The sequence below is a fragment of the Notamacropus eugenii genome, chromosome 2 (assembly GCF_028372415.1).
Source record: "Notamacropus eugenii isolate mMacEug1 chromosome 2, mMacEug1.pri_v2, whole genome shotgun sequence".
Classification (NCBI taxonomy): domain Eukaryota; kingdom Metazoa; phylum Chordata; class Mammalia; order Diprotodontia; family Macropodidae; genus Notamacropus; species Notamacropus eugenii.
The window spans coordinates 140,919,789-140,927,458 of record NC_092873.1 but is presented as its reverse complement, the minus strand read 5'-3'; the positions used below and the strand labels follow the sequence as shown (position 1 = coordinate 140,927,458).

Sequence of the window (7,670 nt, the reverse complement as noted above, 5' to 3'; positions counted from 1 at the left end):
TTACATTTTACCAAATCTATATTTCGGTCCTATTTGTGTTAAAGAATTTAAGTAATGTCATTAAAAACATGAAAAATCCAGTTTTTAATTGTAGAAAAATATGAAGTCGTGGGATTTTAATTAAAATTGTATTTCTTGCATTTTGGTGCAATCCATGTGACCAAGAACTTTCATACACCCCACTGGAATTAACACCCTAAGGAAAAAAGTTATGTTTTCATCTGATTTCTACACTTTGTAAAGTACCTCTTTTTTATCTCTTAACTACAACATAAAATTATTCCTGCTTTGTGTATAATATTTTGATGAATTTGCTTTAGAGCTCTTTCATTTATCTTATATTATTTACACAAAAGAAACACTAAAATGTTTAGGTGATATCCAAATATATCACTATGAATAAATAATTACATTTTTTACAATGATAAGAAAAGCTTGGTAAATAATTCTACCCATTAACACAGAACCATATCAAAGAATGTACTCAAGCCTTTTGGAGGGAATTGTTTTGTACCAACTGTTCTTACTATACAGTCTTAGTACATGCATTTGCTAAAAGCTAATTGTCTACTTGCTGATTGTTAAAGGAAAGCATGCCAGTAGGGGTTCATGAGAAAAATGTTCAGGTTAGGAGGACCCAGACTGATTCATTTTCTTTATATATCCTCCTTAAGTGATCTCATAACTTCCTATAGTCTCTAGTATTATCTACTATGCAGATGACTATAATATCTCTATCTCCCAGAATGAGGTAAGTTTTATCATGAATGTGAGAAAGGCATAGTGAAGAGATAGGCCTGACTAGTTCAAAAGTTATCGGGAGAAACTGGTATAAATATAATTGCCCAGATAATAGTGAGTCTTGAATACTAGACTAAGGCACGTGAAACATTGAACATAGTCCCTTGAGTGTTGTAGGGTTTTGTAAATATGTTTTGAATGAAATTTTCTGCATCCAGTCTCTTGATTTTCATAAATGCTGTGGCCTTTCTCTCCCCAAAGTCTTATGTTCATTTTGTATGTGTCTCCACCCAGAGAAAGTTAAGACCCTTGAGAACAAGGATAGCTTTGTTGATGTCATTTTATCTATGGTGCTGACACATAGCAGTGTGAGGGCAAGCAAAGTAGGACGTTTACTCTTTTTATTTATACCAAGAAGTATAATACCTCTGAGTAATGTGATTAAGGAGGATCTTTCCCATCCATTGTTTGGCCTGGGAAGATTTGCACCAAGATCCACACCTTTTGTTAATGAGGCTTTGGCTCTCTAGGGATGTGATGCCCTCTGGCTCTAAAAAGTGTATAAAGACTCTGAGGTACAGTTTTACTTGGGGCTTAGTTTTTGGAAGAAGATCTGTGTGGCAGATGAGACTGTGGAAACTCCTAAGCAGCGCCCCCCCTCCCCCTTTTAAAACCCAGATTTTGGTACTTTGCTCTCCGGTAGAGATAGAAGTAGATCAAAGAACCTGTGATAGCAGGGCCCCCCCCCCCCCCGCCTTGTGTATGTTGAGGTGTTTATGATACAAATAGGGGTTTAATAAATTCTTGATTGCTTGATTTACTGATGTATCCCCAGCCCTAATCTCAGCACAATTCTCCATCACAAATTATTTATTGCATATTTTTAAACTGGATGTCCTGTAGTCATATAACCTCAACATATACAAAAGAGTACTCTTTATCTTCTCCCCTCAAAATAAACAAACAAAAAACCTAGCTCTGTTCCAAACTTCCTTATTTTTGTCAAGGAAACCACCATCCATTCAGTCATCCGTGTTCAGAACTGCAGAGTAATCCTCAACTCTTTCAACTTCTTTTCCCTTATTATCCATGTTTTTCTTTTGGTAAATGTTGCTGCTTTTACCTCTACAACATTTTGCATTGTTTTCTTTAGCTAAAGCATTAGCCCAGATCCAGGCCCCTTCACTTCCTTCCTCACCCTAATTGGTCTTCCTGCCTCCAGTTTCTCCCCTTCTGTAATTGATATTCCTAAAATGTAATTGTAATGACATCATTCCCTCACTGAGTAAGTTCCACTGACTTCCAATTGCCTCCAGGATAAACAACTAAATACTCTATTTGACATTTAAACTTTTTCACAGCATGCTGTAATCTACCCCCTCTAATATTTTTGAACATAGATGTCAGGCATGAACCCTATATTCAAGTCAAACTATCCAATTTGCTGTTTCCTGTGTGGCATAGTTTGTGTTTTTAGAGTATGTATGGTGCTCCACATACATTGGTCCATTTCTGTGCTTTTAGTCACTAGGCATTCCTCTTCCCCATGCCTGGAACACTGTATGCTGATCTTTGCCTCAGAGTATCTAGTTTCATTTAGCCTTAATGAAAGTACCACCTCCTACAATGAGTCTTTCATGATCACCAACCCCTCCTAGTTGCCAGTGCCATTTTCTCATTCCTAGAAATTTCTTTTAATTTCCTTTAATGTATTTTTGTATCTGTTGTTCCAAATGTTACCTTCTTTCCCCAATAAGCTGTAGGTTTCATATGGGAAGACTTGAATTTTGGCTTTTATGTCCTGAGAACTCCTATGTGCTTGTCACGTTGTAGGTATTTAACAAATACTTATTGAAGGAATAAATTAATTAATATCCTATATGCAGTGAATGAAGAGTTAATTGTGGTATCAGAAAGACTTGAGATAAAGTTTACCTCAAGTACCCTTGCTAGATGAATGACCATGAGCAAGTCACTTCACTTCTCTGAACCTCAGTCTACTCATCTGTAAAATGGGGATAACACTTGCTGTGCCTGCCTCACAGGGATGTTATAAGGTTCAAAAGAAATATTGTATGTAAAATTCAAGCAATATGTAGATGTCAGATGTTAATGCTACTCAGTATTTTTTCCTCCTTATGAGTTGGGGGCTACAAATGATACAGAAGAAGGAGGTTTCCTTCACTCAGTTTAACTCCACTTTTTCTTTTAATCTCTTCCAATGTGACTTCATCTTGATCACAGTTTAAACTGCCATTTTCATAGTTAATAATCCCAAATTACAGGATCCCATCCTCTGATTTCTTCCTGATGACTAATGATTAAATCAAACTTAACATCACTAGAAAGATTAAGCACCATGTTGTTTGTCTTAAACCTTCCCTCAGCCCATTTCTCTTGATTTCTATAAGTGACTCCATTTCTCTTTGCTTCTTCCAGACTCATCTCTTTAGCATAATTTTTCACATTCTTTCTCTCCACCCCACTCCTCCTCTGTCTGTGTTTTCATTATCAACAGCTCAGAGGCACACCCAAATTCCTTCCAAATTTTCTATTTGTTCTCAGTTATCAATTGTACTCATAATGCACAGTTACAAGACACAAAACTAACTGAAATGCAAAATATAGCAAAGAGGATAAAGAAGAACAGAAGAATTTTAAAGTCTCCCAGGAAAATTATTATCAGGTTTCTCCATCATGAAAATATTTAAGCAGAATCTGGATAACCTCTTGTCACTTCTGTTTTAGAAGAGATTCAAACTTTTGTCCCTGGTTTTGAATTAGATGGCATCTTTAGATCTCTTTTAATACTAATATCCCATCATTCAAATAAAGAAGCATAAAATACCAATTTAAGGTGATCCTCAATTCAGGAAACTCAGTTTAAAAATCAGGGTTGAATTCTTTGGATATTTCTTTCCCTCCCACATCTAGAAAATCTCCTTTCCTCACCATCATTGCTCATTTTTTCCCCCATACATAATACTTTAATTAACTAATCTTTATTGACATCTCTTAGGAGCCTCAGACTGTACAGTATCAAAAACAGTATACATATAAATATGGAGATTATCTTATGTAAAAACAAGAAAGAAAAGTATCTCCTTTCTTCTCTCAGTAGTGTGCCATGCTTCTCTTTGGTTACTAGTTCTCCCTTCTTTTCTCTATCTGTGTTTACTTTGCTTCATTTGATACGAGAGGGGTGCATTAATCTTTGGGTGGTAGCCTCATCTTTTTTCCCTAAATGATTTTTGATCTATAGCTATTCTTTGGCCCTCAGAAGTTTAAAAAATAAACCTCTTAGGCTTTAAGCTAGATGTCATTTAAAAGAAAAATAAAATTAAATGAAGGATTTTTTTTCTTAGCTTAAAGTATTGACATTGTATTTTGCTAAATAGTTAAGGTGCTAGTCTTAAAGGTACTATATTTAAAATACTGATCAAGCACTGTGCAGATAATTCTAAAGCCCTTTGAAGGAGATTATCAACAGAAATGGGATAACCAAAATATTTTGCAAAATTCAACTCATTTCAGAAGGAGCTAAGCATTGACTATACTTATATAAAGTAAACTGAGTTGAAATAGATAGCCTCTTCCTGAAGAAGAAAATGACTAACTACTCCAGTATTTTTGCCAAGAAAACACCATGGTGTCACAAAGAGGTGGACAAAATGGAAAAAACTCAACAAGCCCCTTCTTTTTAAAGATATCCAAGAATGAGTACCATAGCCTTAGGCATTTCATACCAGTAATTGAAGGGAGAGGTTAGGATGAACCTTTGTGTAATCTGGAAGATGTTCTGTAGAATGTAGGATTGGAAAAAAAATAACGTTAAGATTTAGCTGAAATGATGACTAGTTGCCAGAGATGTTGGAGAAAGAATTCTTTCAAGAGTTGGAGATTAAATTAAGTGACATCAAATGATTTTTAATTCAGAGGGTGGAGCCAAGATGGTAGAGTAGCTCTCTCCCCAAAGCCCTTAAAATTATAAAAAATGACTCTAAACAAATTCTAGAGCAGCAGAAGCCACAAAATGACAGAGCAAAACAGATTTCCAGCCTAAGACAGCCTGGAAGGCCTACAGGAAGGGTATATCACACTGGCCTAGGAGTGGAGCAGAGCCCGACATGAGTCACACAGCACAGGCAGGAATGGAACAAGCTTCAAGATGCTGAATCATGGGCACTGCTGTGGTTTCCAGATTTCTCAATCCACAAATGCCAAAAACAGCTTCAAAGGTCAGTGAGAAAGCTCTTTCACCTAGGTGACAGGCCAGCTTGGTCAGGCCAGAACCCTGGCCCCAGGGAAGCAGCAAACACTGGCAGAGCAGTGTCCACTTCTGGAGCTCTCAGTCTACAGACCCTGGGGGAATCGAGTGGCTGAGGTGGGTCTCAGACCTGAGTGGAAGTCCTGGGGTGAGGAGGTCTGCTGGCATGGTGGACCTGGTGGTAACTGTGCACAGGGAACCCTACTCCCAGTTTCAGGGCAGAAAAGAGTGTTTTTGGTTGGCCACAGACAAGAGCACAGGCCAGAAAAGGAGTAAACACCTCTTCCTTGACTATCCCACTTTGGAGGAACTGAAAACTTAGAGGTCCTTAGAGATGTCTCAGAGAACAGCTGCTCAAAAACTCTGAAGTCTAGGGTAGTGTACTCTCCACTTGATAAATGACTCAACAGTCAAAAAATTGACTGGGAAAATGCCCAAAAGGGGAAAAATAAGACTATAGGAAGTTACTTGTTTGATGAAAATGTACTTTCTTCCATCCTTTTGGATGAGGAACAGCAAAGCATACAATCAGAGGAAGACAGCAAGGTCATGGTTCCTACATCCAAAGCCTCCAAAAAAAATATGCTATGGTCTCAGGCCATGAAAGAGCTCAAAAAGGATTTTGAAAATCAAGTAAGAGAGATAGAAGAAAAACGGGGAAGAGAAATGAGAGCAATGCAAGAAAATCATTAAAAAATTAGTCAACAGCTTGCTAAAGGAGACCCCAAAAATGCTGAAGAAAATAACACCTTTAAAAATAGACTAACCCAAATGGCAAGAGAGGTCGAAAAAACCAATGAGGAGAAGAATGTCTTATAAAGCAGAATTGGTCAAATGGAAAAGAAAGTCCAAAATCTCACTGAAGAAAATAGTTGTTTAAAAAAACAGAATGGAGTAGATGGAAGTTAATGACTTTATGAGAAACCAAGAAGTTATAAAACAAAACCAAAAGAATAAAAAAATAGAAGACAATGTGAAATAACTCACTGGAAAAAACAACTGACCCGGAAAACAAGTCCAGGAGAAATAATTTAAAAATTCTACCTGAAAACCATGAACGAAAAGAGCCTAGACATCATCTTCCAAGAAATTATCAAGAAAAATTGCCCTGATATTCTAGAACCAGAGGGTAAAATAGAAATGGAAAGAATTCACCAATTAGTTCCAAAAAGAGACACCAAAAGGAGAACTCCTAGGAATATTATAGCCAAATTCCAGAGTTCCCAAGTGAAGGAGAAAATATGACAAGCAGCCAGAAAGAAATAATTCAAGTATTGTGGAAATGCAATCAAGATAACACAACATTTAGCAGCTTCTACATGAAAGGATAGAAAGGCTTGGAATATGATATTATAGAGGTCAAAAGAGATAGGATTAAAAACAATAATCATCTACCCAACAAAACTGAGTATAATGCTTCAAGGGAAAAAATAGAATTTCAATGAAATAAATGACTTCAAAGTATTCTTACTGAAAAAAACAAAGCTGAATAAAAAATTTGACTTTTAAATACAAGAATCAAGAGAAACATGAAAAGGTCTTTCACCTCTGCTTTCCTCTTCTCCATTGAGGTTCAAGTGACAGCTGGATTTGGTAGGAGAATGATGACAGAGAAATATCCTTTGATTATCACAGTTTTGATTCTTCAGAACATTGTGGGGTTAATTATCAACACAATCATGCTGTATTGTATCTTCACAACAATAGCTCAGGCTCACAAATGGTCAGAGACCTCAATTTTCAACCGGCATGTAGCAATTGCAGAAATGTAAAAATGCAGAAATTGTAGAAATGGCCGACTCTGTTTCATGCTCTGAGTAGGTAATTTAAGAAAACATATGATCATTAGTACCTCTGTATGAATCCAGGATATCAAGAAAACAACCACCCCTGAAGGGGAGGCAGTGCCTATTCACCAACTTGATATCCCTATTGTCAATTCCATAGAAAGTAACAAGATTTTCCTGATTGTCCCTTTGATTACTTGCCATGTAATTGATAAGCACAGCCCCTTGTATGAGAGCTCAATCACTGACTTAGCCACCTAAGACTTGGAGGTCATAGTTATCTTAGGAGTAGTTGAAACTACAGACATCACCACTCAAGCTTGAACCTTTTATATTGCAGAGGAAATCCAGTAGGGTCACTGCTTTGTATCTATAGTGACAGAAGAGGAAGGTGTATATGCTGTGGACTACTACAAACTAAAACTAACTTTGTCAATACGGTCAAAGTAGCTACTCCCAGGTGTAGTGCCAGGGAGCTAGATAAGAAGCCTTCAATACCTATTCAAACACTTCAGAAGACTGAGCTGTCCCATCAGAACTCTCTGAGAACATACAATTCCATGAGAAGGAACAATTCCATAAGCAGGAAGAACTCCTCTCTGATCCTGCCAAAGGCACAATTTATCACCCCAGAAGGAAATCAGAACTCAAGTGAAATGTGACCTTGGGTCAACACAAATTTAATCTCTTGACAAGTCAATGAGACTCACACCAGGTACTCGCTATGGACTATAATCCAAGACCGCAAAAGCGATTACTTGTTCTATATCTTTGTCAATGCACTAAATTGTACTCCTATCAATACAGCAACACAGTGGGGGAGAAGCCAAGATGGTGAAGTAGAAAGATCCACATATGCTTAGCTCTTAACCCAC

The 7,670-nt window shown here is 37.1% G+C and overlaps 1 pseudogene; it reads left to right on the top strand.

The window, feature by feature from the left end:
* The first annotated feature begins 6,537 nt into the window (after positions 1–6,537).
* Positions 6,538–7,457, top strand: LOC140522828 (ATP-sensitive inward rectifier potassium channel 8 pseudogene; annotated as a pseudogene).
* Positions 7,458–7,670: the final 213 nt, after the last annotated feature.